General features: G+C 42.8%; 2 pseudogenes; both read left to right on the top strand.

Annotated features, from left to right (window-relative positions):
- LOC113126015 (major histocompatibility complex class I-related gene protein-like) overlaps nucleotides 1–6,375 on the top strand; it is a 30,922-nt pseudogene extending 24,547 nt beyond the window's left edge.
- Nucleotides 6,376–6,398: 23 nt separating this feature from the next.
- LOC113126010 (major histocompatibility complex class I-related gene protein-like) lies at nucleotides 6,399–15,103 on the top strand (annotated as a pseudogene).
- The last annotated feature ends 279 nt before the right edge of the window (nucleotides 15,104–15,382 follow it).

The following is a 15,382-nucleotide window of genomic DNA, read 5'->3' as shown; positions in this document are numbered from 1 at the left end:
CAGAGAAGGGCGCCTGAACCTGACTACGTGAATAAAGCACTCTGCTGGCGTTTTTCAGGAGAAACCGACCAATATGGGGATTGAATCTGTCTGGGGCGTGTCCGAAGCTGTCAAAAAATATGCTTGCCGACCACTTGGCAGATATATGGCCACCCAGTGCTCTCCGGGTAAGGTTGAAGGATCGGTGTTTACAATCAGAGCGGCAGGACGTTTGGTTATTTTGAGCCTGGTCAGATGGTCACAGGGCTTCACGCCCGCAAAATAGGTTCTGTCGCCAATTATCTTTTTAGCAGCACCAGTCAATTCGATAGTGTTCATGTCTCAATAATAATCCACCAACACCTGTCTGCTGTTTGACACTTCAATAACTGAATCGTAGACTGCATAACAGATTAAGTTAACGGTGCGTGCCAGGGGAGTCCTGAATCTCACTTCCAGGCGGACATTTCCGGTTTTGATTAAAGACACATTTCCCCCACTCCCGCCATCAGGCTCCAGGTTAAAGCAGAACAGCGCATAACCCTGGCCAAAATCTTCACGCGTGATCGCCAGCGGCCTGTCTTTAAGATGGCGTCCGGTTGTCTGGATTAGCTGGTAATATTCACGCACGTACTGACCGCGGGGGAAGTGGGGTTGAAACGCCTTAGCGGGGTGGGCCTGGCCGTCAGCATAGAGGCACAGATACTCTAGGTCCATATGTTCAAAATTAAACGGGTTTCTGGTGAAACTCCCTGTGAACCCTTCATTGTCGACGAAACCCAGGATGACAAATTTAGGAATCTGACCCAGATATAGATTGTCCTGCCAGCACACCCGGGTTCCGGGAGGAATCGAGTGTGTTTTCAGCGCTACTCTGTCGACGCTGTATTTGGCATTTGTGTGTTGTAACACACGGCTGTGTGCGAGTTTTATCTGAGGTGACAGTGTGACCTTTTTCACAAAAAGACTGGCGCTCAGGATTTTAACACAGAATTGCGTATTGGGCGCGGCCATCAGGCAGAATTCGTCTTTCGCCCTTATGAATTTCATGGAAATGTCGAGTCCGTTTAGCAGGAATTTTTCCTGAAAAAACAGGTCCACATGCACCGGTGCAATTAATTCCACAATCCTGCTGTTTTCTGTATAGCGGCCTCTGGCCCCTAAGCCCCTGTTTTCACCGTCCAGGGTATGATTATTCATGTGGCCGCTGGTGTCCTTGACAAATAGCGCGGTGCTGAACTGGGATTCCAGGGTATCCCGGCCATAATTGATTAAGCATTCAATCACACCCCTATAAGGATATGTGTTTGATGCCTGGGTGATTAACCTGTCACCCAGCATCACATCCACCTGCGAAAACAGTGTACATCCTGGATAATTCACAAAGCCCACGTCTACACCGTTTCCAATGTTTGTCCCGTCTGGATTTGTGATTTTCACGCGTAAATACAAATGAGTATCATTTAGATCCAGGTAATCTTCCCCGCTGCATGAGATGAAAAAATCAATAGGCGAGTTGTCGTTGATCGCAGAGACTGGGGGGATTTCAATGAATGTATATTTTTCGATGCTCGTTTGTGTACATGGCACCGTGAACAGATCCAGCTCAGTCTTTACACATTCAGCGGACTGGTTGTGAATGAGCGACATTGTTAAAATATGTCTTTACTCACGCTTCTGCTGTTAGATCTCGATCTGCGCCGCTTGACAGCTGGAGCCTTTCTGCCCCGTCTGACAGAGCCACTAGCTGTTTTACGCGCCTTTTTGCTCTGATTGTGAGCCGGCTCCCCAGGAGGTCGTTTAAGGCTCCGTGGGTTATACAGAGCAACACCTCCCCCCTCCTGCTTCCCATTCATCAACTTGCGTGAAATATTACTCATTACATCTCCTGCAATATTAGCCGCTGCTGATTTTAAATGCGGCTTTGCGAGGTTAAAACCGTTTCTGAGCAGCGGAACCGCCCATCTAAACAGGTTCCGAAATAACCCACCGAGCCCGTTCCCGTACTGGGTGTGGGCCCCCGCGAACCCGTGCAGCTCTCCACCGGCCTGATTCTGATAATATCTCAGCAGCCTGTCACCGTTATCGGGCGTGTATGGGCACCTCATCATGGTCTCACAGGGTGGAAATGTAATTTCACGATAACCTTTCCAAAGAGAAAAGGGACGTGTTCGTCCTGGTCGTTTTTCAACGACAGCTCTATGCAATCGATCCGGTGTTTGGCGAGGCGTGTATAGTCTGGCTTGTCAAAGTGGACTGTGTGTATTTTCCCTCGTTTCTCCGCTGTTATATTAACGCATCTGAGTAATGGGGCACACGTGTCACCCACCAGCTGATGTTCGATAATGTCTGAATATACAAAGATATTATACAATCCTGCATGGATATCCGCAGGGTGTGGTGCTGTGAATATTCTCGCCCAGGTCGGGATACTATGGGCTGGTTCATCCGGATCAAACCCCAGTATCCTGGCAAGCCGACCTTTAAATTTCAGCACCAGGCCTTCAGCACCAGATATTTGGACTCTGTGTGAAATCTGATTGTAGCGCATTTTTATAAACATAGTGCCTGGGTCTAGCGCACACGCGTTGTTGAATTCTTGTGCTATTCTGTCCACACTGTCATAATGTCCTACAGGAATTGTGATGGTATTTTCCTTCCCGGTTCTTGCTGCTTTTATCAAAATAGATGCGTCATCTTTGGGGAAGCTGCGCCACGTCGTGGGGTACTGTATTTCTGAAAGCCCCACTTCATACGTGTCGTCCAGTTGTGTTGCCTTGGCTAAGTGTACCCTGTAACACCAAATCTTGTTGTTGGGATATAATTTTGTCGATGCGTTACTTGGGAGAGTTACATGGAAGCTTTCAGTCCGACGCTTCTCCATGCTGACACTCTACTGTTTACAAATGTTCCTTTTGATCCTTCAAGCCTCTGATCACAGTAGGTGTTAATCCACCCACCCAGGTTTTGATAGTTGACAGTGCTGTAGGGTGATGGCGCCGGGATCGCTCTTGATTACAGCGTGACCGCACTGTCCTATGGTGCTTATCTCTCTCTCAGATGTTCTGGATATCTCTGCCATCCACCCAGGTGTTAAATTTCTCGGGCCATCCGAGCCATTTTACTAGAAACTTGCCACGGCATCTGGCTCTTATTTCCTCTATCTTATAGGGTTTGTTAGGATCTACAATCACCGGATGCAGCTACTCCTGATAAAACCCCCCTTTCACAGACTCGCCAGATAAATCCTGAAGGCTGTAAACAGCGGGGGTTGTCGGTCGGCGTCCTTTTATAGTGAAAATTTCATCTGTGAATGTCTGATGGTACCCCTTTCTGAACGCCCCTCTATGTTTTAAAATCCTTACTGTGTCGCCTATCTCAAATTTGAATGGCTGCGGGCGGATTTCATCCTTGGTCCTGTACAGCGTCTTGATCACCTCTTTCTCATTTTCTCTATTCACAGATACTGGGGATCTTTTAATTGACCTGTGATATGCCGAGTTATATGACCTCACCAGATCGTCTATTTTATCAATATATCTTCGTGAATTAACATCTGTTAAATAACGCCACATCCGCCCTTTAAACGTTCTGTTAAACCTCTCCACGACGCTGGCTTTAGTTTCGTTATATGTAGAGAAGAGTACAATGTTGTGCTTTTTCAACAACTGTTTAAAGTGACGGTTGTGAAACTCTGTCCCATGGTCAGTCTGCAGCCTAAGTGGCACTCGTCCTTCATCGAGTATGGTCTTATATGCGTCAGCTACAACAGGCCCGCTCTTTGATGTTAGACAGCGAACCCATGCATATTTTGAAAATACATCGATGCACATTAATAGATAGCGCACTTTATCGTTTTCTGCAGCATATTCGCTCATATCCACAAGATCACACTGATGCTGTCGGTCTATCCCTCCCACCAACACTCGTCGCCTGGGGAAATTTTTCCTGCTGGGTGCGTGTAAAGTGTAAGCATCTTGTCCCCATAGATATTTTTTGACATCAGATAATGCAGGATTAGCCCCTACGTCTACTCTAACTGCATTGCGCAGCTTATTAATGCCTGATAGCCCACCGGGGTGGGATGGATCATGATAAATTCTGTGCATCACCCCCTCCATCGTGTAAAATAATGACTAGTTTCTTTTCAATGCTCATGTTTTTTTATTCACAATCATCAGCATGGTACCCACACAGTGTTAATGATTGAATACAGTGGCGTTTAATGATGGAGAGCTTCACAAATATCAGACAGTATTATATGATAAAACATACACAATGAATGAACAAACATCAAAACATATAATGATGGAGAGCTTCACAGATATTTAATGAATACAGTGGCGTTTAATGAAAAAAACACAATAACAACGGATAGACTTGGTACAATGCTGTTTTCACACTACCCCTGCGGCCCAGGTGTCCACGAGGACTGACAGATTTTCAATTTCAGCAAAATTCTTGAAGCCCCAGACTTCTTCAGGTTTGATGCGTTTCTCTGAGGTCTTTTGGTTTTGCAGAATAACTTCAGCAGCCCCTGCGATCCTGGCGTTTTCGACAGCCATCCCATTCTTGCGCAGGTATGCAGCGAGAGCAGGAATGAAGCGGGCCGACCACAGCTTCTCCAAAACAAAGTCAAAACGACGCTCCATGAATTCTGCAGGGAACCCGTAAAGACACTCGTGGTTTTCCTGGGACAGACAGTCAACCTCGCAGGCCCGACACCATTTCTCCCGGTCGATCCAGCATTGAGCTAACGCTCTGTACAGCAAATGCACCACTCCATTCTCCATCATCTTTACAAAGGCCGCTGACTCCTCTTCATCTCTGGGGCGCAGCGTTGATGTTGGGTGAATCCAGCGATACAATTCCTGCTCCGCCTCCAGAGTCATGGGCCCGTCGATCTCTATTTTTTAGAAAATATGAAATACAACGTTAAACACTATTGACCCCACACACACACACACACACACACACACACACACCTGACCCCCGCATAGGTCTGCAGATTCTTACCGTCCTGTCTCACAGGCTCTGGGTCGCACCTTGCTCAGCAGGCGAGAGACACATTTCCTCAGGAAATTCCACGTCATCATAAAGCAAGCATCTCCTAACCCCACTAGCATCTGAGATACCCTCGTCCTCACCGATTGCATTGTCAATCTTGGCGAACACATCTTGCAGGCCCCACCAGTCAGCCCACTGGATAAAATAGAAGTCCTTAAACCATGAGATATTGTCGCCAGACCACACCGGATATGGGTGTATGTCCCACTCTGTATGGTTACGCCGCGATACGATTTGCTCTCTGTCATCACACACTCTTATCAGAGTGAAATCTGACGCGTGCGCATCAAAACGATTGGCGAATACCCTGAATAACTGCTGACTGTCAGGACTGGCCCACTGTATGACATAGGCCTATGTATCGTTCTCAGCGCCTCGGTGGTTGAGATCGGTACATATCTCAGTGCGAAATATCAGCCAGTCCTCCACAGTCATAGCCCGCGACCCTCCCTGACCCCACCGCTCCCCGGTACACACATTTTCCCCGAGAAACACTACCCTCCCCTCACTATATTTAAACTCGTAAACATACCCTAGCGATCCCTCGTACAGCCAAACGCGGGGGCCTGCAGCATCGTCAGACACATGCCTTCTACGACGTTTGATTGGCGCGCCAGGAATGATCGCGGGACACGTACCTAGGTCACACGACGCATGCGCCCTGTCACCGTTTCCGTCGACGCGCCCACCGCCGCATCCGCCCCTGATAACGACGTCACTAGAGATTCCGCTGCTGCCCATGGTTGCTCGATGTCGAACTTAGATAAAATCATACTGAATGACCCACATACACCTACATTTATACAACGTAACTGACACAGCCCATGAGTAACGTCATGACCAATAGGAAAATTGCGCCGCCCGGTGGGTGGAGAGCGTGACGACGATTTTATGGTTTATTATCTTTATGACTGTCATAAATAACGGCCATAAAAAGTGACCCCCCTTAATAGCCCCCGCCACATAAACCATTATATACTACTAATGGGTTTATTTTTCAGTTTGAGTGAGTAGAAGAAGGGATCAGATTCACTGGGATAAGATGATGAAAGATATTCTGACATTTAACACTGATCCTGAAATGGTTTTCTTTCCTTTTGATTTTAGCCAAAGACCCTCCATCTCGTAAGTAAAACTTTTATTCTATTTCAAATGATGTGACTCACTTTATGCTGTAGATTTAAAATGATTTCAGATTATTGTACAGATGAACTGTTCACTGCAGGATTAGTGGATTAACAGAGTGTTTCTGAATTTACAGCTCCTGGTAACAGCTCTGAGCTCTCTGAGAGACTGAATCCAGAAACCTGAGTTTCCTCATGTAGGATGAAAAAAGTCAACAGCTGGTCATGTGTGTCATTATGTGGCTTTACATTTATATTTGTTTGATTTTATTTCATTCATTTTACATTGATTCAATAAGTTTTATGTCAGAGAAACTGAAAATGTTTTAACCTCCTGTGGTCTAATCCACCTTACTTTAGTATAACTGAAACACTGCTGAATGGGGCCTGTTGTGTATTGTAGAAATATAATTTTTGCTTTCAGTGAGAACAGTTTGCTCTAACCAAGACCATTTGATAAAGACTCTTGTCTTCCAAAACTCTGGTGTCTTGCTGTGGGAAACTGCCTCCCCTTTCTGTCCACATGACATTATTTTGTATCATATTGATCTGCTGGTCTTCTACAGCCAGTGACTCTCTTGCTGTTTGACCGTTGCTCTTTGCAAGTAAAACTTCTCTATAACCTACTGAGGTTCATCCTCTGAGTGTATCTGTTAAAAGAATGAACCGAACAGTTTAACACTTTTTAATAAAGATAAATGAGCGTTTGGGGTCATTTCTGAATATAATTCTTTTTTTCATGATTTTATAATAATGACATGAATTTCAGTTTTGTGGACATGTAGACAGTGAATGTAGTGCTCAAAACACATCTTGTGATAGTTTATTGAAACCCTGCTGTTTTCTTTGATGAAATATGGGGCGAACAGTTTCTCAGACCACAGGGATTATTAATTAGTGACTATTGGTAAAACTGGATGGAACCAGACAAACAGTGGAGGTGACTGGACTATTGTGCAGACCATAACAATGACATGGAGCTGTCTAAACATCACCTGTCAGAGGGTTCAGCCTGAAACCCACTGCAGGGCCCAGTGATGGGACAAAACGTCATTAAACATGAATACTGGACTTCCACAGGAAGGCTCAGCAACGTTTGGCACATCAATAATCAGAAATTAATATCAAATGTCAATGTCAAACTCAGTTGTATTTTTCTTTCCTTTTTGTTCTGTTTTCTTTTCAATATCACTCCACATTATCAGAAGTTCAGGTTTGTTGGCTCTTTCTCCTCTGTGACTGTTGTTGCAGTAACTTGACCAGTCAGTGTTTTACAGAGGACTTAGATGAGACCATAGAGACCAGACTCTGAGCAGAGTTAGTTCCCAGACCAGTTTAGCTCAGCACAAACTCTGACGTAGGGAGGAAACAGCTGCCAACACCTCTGTAAAAGATGCTTCTAACAACTTTACAACTGGTTGATGGAAAAAAGAAAATGAATTCATGTTAAGCAGGTTAAGCAGGTTTCTAATGAAACCAGAGATTATGAGAAGTTATGAGAGACTGAGTAGAAGAGATTCACTAAACATGAAAAAGCTAAACAAATACAGATTATTCAATAACCATTCTGTGCCCATATCTATACTTGGAGCCTGGACCTGTCCACCACAAGTTGTGTGTCCTGCCATGGACATTCAACTTAACCAGTGATAATATGGCAACAGAATAAGTTGAAGGACCTTTCACTCCTGTCACGTTGCCAAAAATGACATCATTACATCTTTTGGTGACACACATCCTTCTGACTTTCTTTTGATTTTCCTGATGTATTTACTTTTTATTGTTCCAGATCTTCACAGAACCAACCTAACATAGTGTAATGTGCTATAACAGCATCCTGCCCCTTCAGACAACCTGAACTCAGGCTCAGACCTGTCAAGTCATTTAACTTACAACTTCCATGCGTCTTAGTTTCTTATTCTGACTCTTTTGAACTTGGGTATTGTTACAGGTACAGGATGGAGGACACCTATACAAACTGGGGCAACACTGGTTAATGTCTCCAAATACCTATACTAACTGTACAAACATAAAGAAAGGTCAGCAACAACACTTATGTCGTCTACAGTTGAGCTGTAGTCGAGCTCTAATTTCACACGGCATAAGTCACTGAACTATAACCTAGTGCTGTTTAGACATTACATGTTAATTCTGTTTAAACAATCAAACATCGTATTCAAAACACAAACTTACACTGCAAATAACATGACAGTTCAGAACAGCTTTAACATAGATTTGCCTCAGTATGGATGTAACTATCATCTCCCAAAGCATTGTCTGGTAACTCATTTACAAACTAATATCAGTCTCTTCTGGAGAGAGGCCGAGCTCCAGCTGTAGCCACAGCCAATGGCAGGGGTCGCCCTCGTAGCTACAGCTGTGTCTGTGTGAGCTGTGGGTCGGGCGTCAAGAGGTGGGTGTGCACTGTATCGTATGCAAATTACAGATGGAGCGTTACGTTAAGAGAGTTTCGACAGTTCACATCGGAACTGGAGACAAAACGTTTTTACTTTATTCTATGTATGAGGCAAACTTTGTTAACGTTGCCTTTATGTTTTAATTAAAGCATTTACTGTATGAAGTCGTGCATTGCCATCTTTATATTTGCTATGAGAGACGATATAACTAACAGGTTGTTAACTACTTTGTCTTTATGAGCCTGTGCAGGGTTATTATTGATTTAGTTAATCTTCTTTCTTCTTCTTCTCCTTTCGGCTGCTCCTTCAGGGTCTCCACAGCGAATCATCTGCCTCCATTTAACCCTATCCTCTGTATCCTCCTCACCCACACCAACTATCCTCATGTCCTCCTTCACCACATCCAAGAACCTCCTCTTTGGTCTTCCTCTAGGCCTCCTTCCTGGCAGCTCTAACCTCAGCATCCTTTTACCAATGTATTCACTGTCCCTCCTCTGAACATGTCCAAACCATCTCAGTCTGGCTTCCCTGGCTTTTTCTCCAAAACATCTAACATGAGCTGTCCCTCTGATGGACTCATTCCTGATCCTATCCATCCTCGTCACTCCCAGAGAGAACCTCAACATCTTCAGCTCTGCTACCTCCAGCTCTGCCTCCTGTCTTTGTCTCAGTGCCACTGTCTCTAAACCAGACAACATTGCTGGTCTCACCACTGTCTTGTCCACCTTTCCTTTCATTCTTGCTGACACTCTTTCACACATCACACCTGACACTTTCCTCCACCCGTTCCAACCTGCTTGCTCACGTCTCTTCACTTCTTTTCCACACTCTCCGTTGGTCTGGACTGTTGACCCTAGGTACTTAAAATCCTCCACCTTCTTCACCTTCTTCACCTCTACTCCCTGTAACCTCACCGTTCTACTTGAGTCCCTCTCATTTACACACATGTACTCTGTTTTACTGCGGCTAACCTTCATTCCTCTCCTTTCCAGAGCAAACCTCCACCTCTCTAGATTTTCCTCCACCTGCTCCCTGCTCTCACTACAGATGATAATGTCATCTGCAAACATCATGGTCCACTGAGATTCCTGTCTAACCTCATCTGTCACCCTGTCCATCACCACAGCAAACAAGAAGGGGCTCAAAGCCGATCCTTGGTGCAGTCCCACCTCCACCTTGAAGTCCTCTGTCACCCCTACAGCACACCTCACCACTGTCTTACAGCTCTCATACATGTCCTGCACCACTCGAACATACTTATCTGTCACTCCAGACTTCCTCATACAAAACCACAGCTCCTCTCTCGGCACCCTGTCATACGCTTTTTCCAAATCTACAAAGACACAATGCAGCTCCTTCTGGCCTTCTCTGTACTTCTCCATCTGCATTCTCAAAGCTATTATTGATTTAGTTAATGCGGTTATAAAATAGCCTACAATCATTTTTTCCTGTTGGGGAACTGTTGACAGTGGGGATAGTTCATTTGGGCCCATAAAGCACAAAATAATGTAGCTACTTATAAAGCAAGCAAAGTAAAACAAACTGCATCACCTATTTATTCCAAAATCCTGCCATATATAGGCAACTTAACCACATCTGAGAAAATTGCAAAAAATGTATTGTTTGTATTTAATATCACGACAATCCATCTAATTAAAAACTAATCAGAATTTACAGTTTTGAGGATGTTGGGTGCTGTTACAGCCAGCAGGCTCTTTTATCTAGCAGTAGTATGCTTTCAGGCTGAAACCCCCAAACTGGGAGAGTGTAAAAATAAGATGAAGAATAAAAACTGAAGTGACGGTTTAATAAACATTCAAAGCTACAATACAACAGTTGTGATATCAACATTGATTCATATTTCAAAATCCGTAGGGTACTTCAGTGCTTTTTCAACGCTGACGAAATGACCATAATTCATTCGTTGAAAAGTTCATATTGTGACGTCTGTTGTTTCAACGGTGAATCAGACTTCACTCTGCTCTCAGGGCGCATTGACCAATTAATAGTACAAATGAGCAGTGGACGCGTTTCTCTGCTGCCCTGCCCCTTTAATAGATGATCGTCTGACAGACTGTACCTCGAAGTTTCCTCCGTCTGGAGACGATGGAGCTTGTTCTTGTGCTTTTTCTGCTTCCTGTCGCACATTCAGGTAAGATCCACATTAAAATCCAGTTGTAACATTTATGTCTCCAAACTCATTTGTTTGATTGCGGTGTTGGTTCAGCGTTTGGCCCCGTAGTTTCTCTTTGGACGTTGTGGATTGTGAACATCAGCAGCCACTTTTTCTTTTAGATTCAGACGCTTCACTCTTCGCTCCTCATACCTGCTCCACCTGAACCTGATTCTCTTTGTTTTGATGATTGATATTTTATTTTACTTTTAATTTTCAACACAGCATTGTTGTTAAAGTACTTCTGCACTCAGCTAACCTATTCCAGATATGTTAGATAATGTGTAAATAAAGATTTAGAAAGTAGATACAACTTTTTATTTCTTTGTCCTGCAGTGACTAAACAGAAAATGAAAGTTTGCTCTGCTCAAAGAATTGAGAAGTGATTATAAATCAAAATTGAATTGATTTAATTGCAAAATGTCTGACCTGAAACCTTTGGTTTGTCCTACAGTGAAACACTCTCTGAAATATTTTGTCACTACATCACCTGGACTACAGACCTTCCCAGAGTTTGTGGCTGTGTCAATGGTTGATGGAGTTGAGGTGATTTGCTATGACAGTGACAGTAAAACTGTTGAACCCAGACAGGACTGGGTTGAAAAGTTAATTAAAGATGAACCTGATCACTTGGAATGGCATGTTAATGGCTGCATGAGAGGCATTCAACTTACAAATGCTGTGATTGAGGATTTAATCAACACTTCAACCAAACTGGAGGTAAATTTATGTTTTTTTATTTTCATGTTTTGTTAATCAATGATTTATTTATTTTGCATGACTCTATTACCTGGTAGACACAGAACATAAATGCATGTTGAGAAACTACATATCAAAGTGTAAAACTAATCATTAGTCTAATTCCATCCCCACATCATCTGTAGAACCGTCCCTCATACCCCACCACACACTGGAGGACAAAAAGTATTAACAGCACAACAAACATGTCCCTCAACATCTGCATGTTTTTACACACACAAACCTACAGTTTCTAAATACATGCACCAACATTTCAAGTAACACGTTTGTCCACAGTTATATATGTTCTTAGTTTAAATTCTATGATTTCTGATGGAACTCAGAAAGAAGGGGGTCGTCCGTGTTGGTTTCTGGTTCAGTGTCTTTGGTAAATGTTTGATATCAGCTGAAAACTGACTGTTACAGTATCATCCTGGTTTTTACTGCAGTCTCTGTCTTTCTCTGTCTCAGGTATTTTCCAGGAAATAGTTACCTATGAATGGGATGAAGAGACTGGAGAGGTTGATGGATATGATGACTTTGGTTATGATGGAGAAGATTTTGCATCATTTGACGTGAAGACACAGACATGGGTTTATGCAGAACAGGCTGCAACCTACAAACACAAGTGGGACATAGACAAAGTTATACTGAAAGGAAATAGTTACTTGCTCACTAACATTTGTCCTCAGTGGTCGAAGAACTATTTGAAATATGGGAGCAGCTCTCTGCAGAGAACAGGTAGAGTCACATGACCTGATGTAGTGTCATGATGTGAATATTGAATTTCTAATGTGCAGTTACAGTGAACATGAACTGACACAGTGAGCCCCACTGAGATGTTTCTGTTGATTTAATCTGACTACATTGAACTAGTAACTGTAGCTTCTAGTTAATTTGTAGACAAAGACTTGTCAGGTCTAACAAACTGTGGACTTAAATGAAGACAAATCAGAAAGGCAGGATGGAGGAACTACAGGGTTTTATTCCTGGAACAGGCAGAGCAAACAGGTTCAATCAGAGATAATGACAAAGTCAAGGCAGAAACAATAAGGGAATGCTGAAGGGACAGGAAGTAATACAAAATAAGAGTCTGGGAACAGGAAGTGCCACAGGAGTGTGGGTCCTGACTTCAGACTTTATAAAGAAAAGAAAATTATTATAACCTTGAAGTTTAATTCAGGAGCTCACAGAAAGGCATCAATGTTGAACAGGCTTTGAACCCACAACTTTCTTGGTGTGATGTGCACTGTACTACTGGTGGTGTAACTGTATATAAATTAGTTAAAACATCTGTTATAATCTAATGTCATATTGAGTCAGAGGAGAGTGAGCACTTGTCCTTTGATACTTACATCATAATTCTAACAATATGAGTGTAGTTTTACTGTATTTGTAATTTTTTTTGTTAGAGAAAATAATTGAGTATTTCTTCCATGGTCTGTCCGTCTGTGTGCAGACCTCCCCTCAGTGTCTCTCCTCCAGAAGACCCCCTCCTCTCCAGTCAGCTGCCACGCTACAGGTTTCTACCCTGACAAAGCTGACCTGTTCTGGAGGAAAGATGGAGAGCAGCTTCATGAGGACGTGGACCACGGAGAGATCCTCCCCAACAAGGACGGGACCTTCCAGATGAGGGTTGACCTGAACCTTTCATCAGTCAGACCTGAAGACTGGAGCAGGTACGACTGTGTGTTTCAGCTCTCTGGAGTTAAGAACCACATCGTCACCAAACTGGACAAAGACCAGATCAGGACCAACTGGGGAAATCCTCGTGAAAGAGGTACAAACACATTCAGTTCATTCATTTTTATTCAGTTTTATTTGTTCAGGTTAAAATAAACTTTCCTAAAAGATAATTAATTCATTTATATTCTTTTTTATTTGGTACACCTTTATGTATTGTGGAGTGTGTTGTCATCATGATGAAAGTGACAAACTGGCAAACATGTCAAACTCAGGGCAGCACAGTGGTTAGTGGTTATCACTGTTGCCTCACATCAAGAAGGTTCCTGGTTTGAAACCCATCAGGGGCCTTTCTGTGTGGAGTCTGCATGTTCTCCCTGTGCTTGTGTGGGTTTTCTCCAGGTACTCTGGTTTCCTCCCACAGTCCAAAAACATGTATGTCAGGTTGATTGGTGACTCTAAATTGCCCATAGGAGTGAGTGTGAGTGTGTGAGGTTGTTGGTCTCTATGTGGCCCTGTGATGGACTGGTGACCTGTCCAGGGTGGACCCCTGCCTTTCACCCAGAGAGAGCTGGGATAGGCTCCAGCAGATCCCTGGGACCCTGGTTAGGAATAAGTGGATATAGATGATGGATGGATGTCAATCTCAGATTTTTGACTCAGATTTTAAATCTTAATCTTCAAGGACAATTCAACTCAGTGATAATGTCTGTGAACAGTGACGTCGTCTGAGCAGGAAACAAGGTTCTTATCTCTGTATTGAAGGAAAAACAAACAATTGAAATAAAGTCAAACTGCTGTTTATTTGACTGAATCCATTTTAAAATGTTTTTCATCTGATCTGTTTCAAACACGTCAAACCTACAGTGGATTCTATAAACTAAACCTACTGATCTCCATCCAGTGGTAAAGACAAAGTGTGAATGTTGTGTTTTGGTTCCAGGTGGTGACCCACAGTTTCCTGTAGCTGCTGTCATTGGAGCTGTTGTAGGACTGCTGCTCCTGGCCACCTGCATCTCTGGACTCTTCATCTGGAGGAAGAAAAACAACGGTGAGGGACAAACATGTTCTCAGTCATCATGAAGCCTTTTTTACTCCTGTGTTGGATTGAACACACAGGTTCATCTGAAGGAGAAAAGTTGAACAGTGTGTTTGCTAAGAGTTGCTCTCCTGCCTTTATATTCAAAGCAGCAATATGTGAAATTCTTTCTTCACAATAGGTAAAAATGTTTTCTTGTCTTTTCATGAATTCAGATTTTTTATATGTAATGCTGTGATCTTTCATCTGTGTTTCAGGGTTCAGACCTGTGAACAGTAAGTTTGACTTTATATATAAAATAAAATGTATTTGCTTTGAAGACTTTAATTTGTATTATATCAATTATGAAATGTCATGTCTCCTCAATATCTCCTGACTAATGAACATTGATGATGTTTCAGTATGAACTTTAATTAGTGTCTAATCAAATATTCATCTTGTCTGTTTATGAATTGATCTTGACTCTGAAGATTCAGTGAAGCTTCTCATCAAACTCATATTTCTCTTGTTTCCAGTCAGTGACAGATCTGACACAAACGTTACTGTGGAGGAAAACACTCCAGGGGCAACAACATCTGGAGAGAAGTGATGCTGCTGTCCAGCTGTTTCTGCAGAGCTTTAAGAATGAGCCAGAGACCAAAGACACAAAGAGACAAAAAAGAGTGATGATCTGCACCTTGAAGTATTTCTGTTATTAACTTATATCAGTAGGTACTGCAGTTATTGTAATGTAATGTCTTTGATTAGTAGGAAGTCATACACAGGCCTGTAGTCGTCATTTCTGGGCTTTAGTTTGACTTTTCTACTTTTGAAACACACTGAAGACTCTGCACTAAACCTGTTATAAGCTCTTGTCTTTCCAAAGTGTAATAAAACAAACAAACCTTAGTGTTTCCATATAAAGCAAATAAATATATTTTTTATTTCATATTACAATGGGTTATATTTCAAATCTGTTCATAATGTTTTGGGAGCTTTTTATAGTTTTTTGTGCCTTTAACATTGAGACTATGAAATAAAATCTTTATACCTAATTAAATCTAATGTTATATGAAGTAACTGAGCAGCTGAATAAGGCAGGATGATTGAACCTTCAGAAAATGTAGCTTCTGTAAAATGTTCAAACTCTGTTAAACAAATGATTGTCCTTAAAAGTGACAGC

Source organism: Mastacembelus armatus, chromosome 11, assembly GCF_900324485.2.
Source record: "Mastacembelus armatus chromosome 11, fMasArm1.2, whole genome shotgun sequence".
Classification (NCBI taxonomy): Eukaryota; Metazoa; Chordata; class Actinopteri; order Synbranchiformes; family Mastacembelidae; genus Mastacembelus; species Mastacembelus armatus.
Note: the sequence above shows the minus strand (reverse complement) of the source record. Positions and strands in the feature narration are given on the sequence as shown.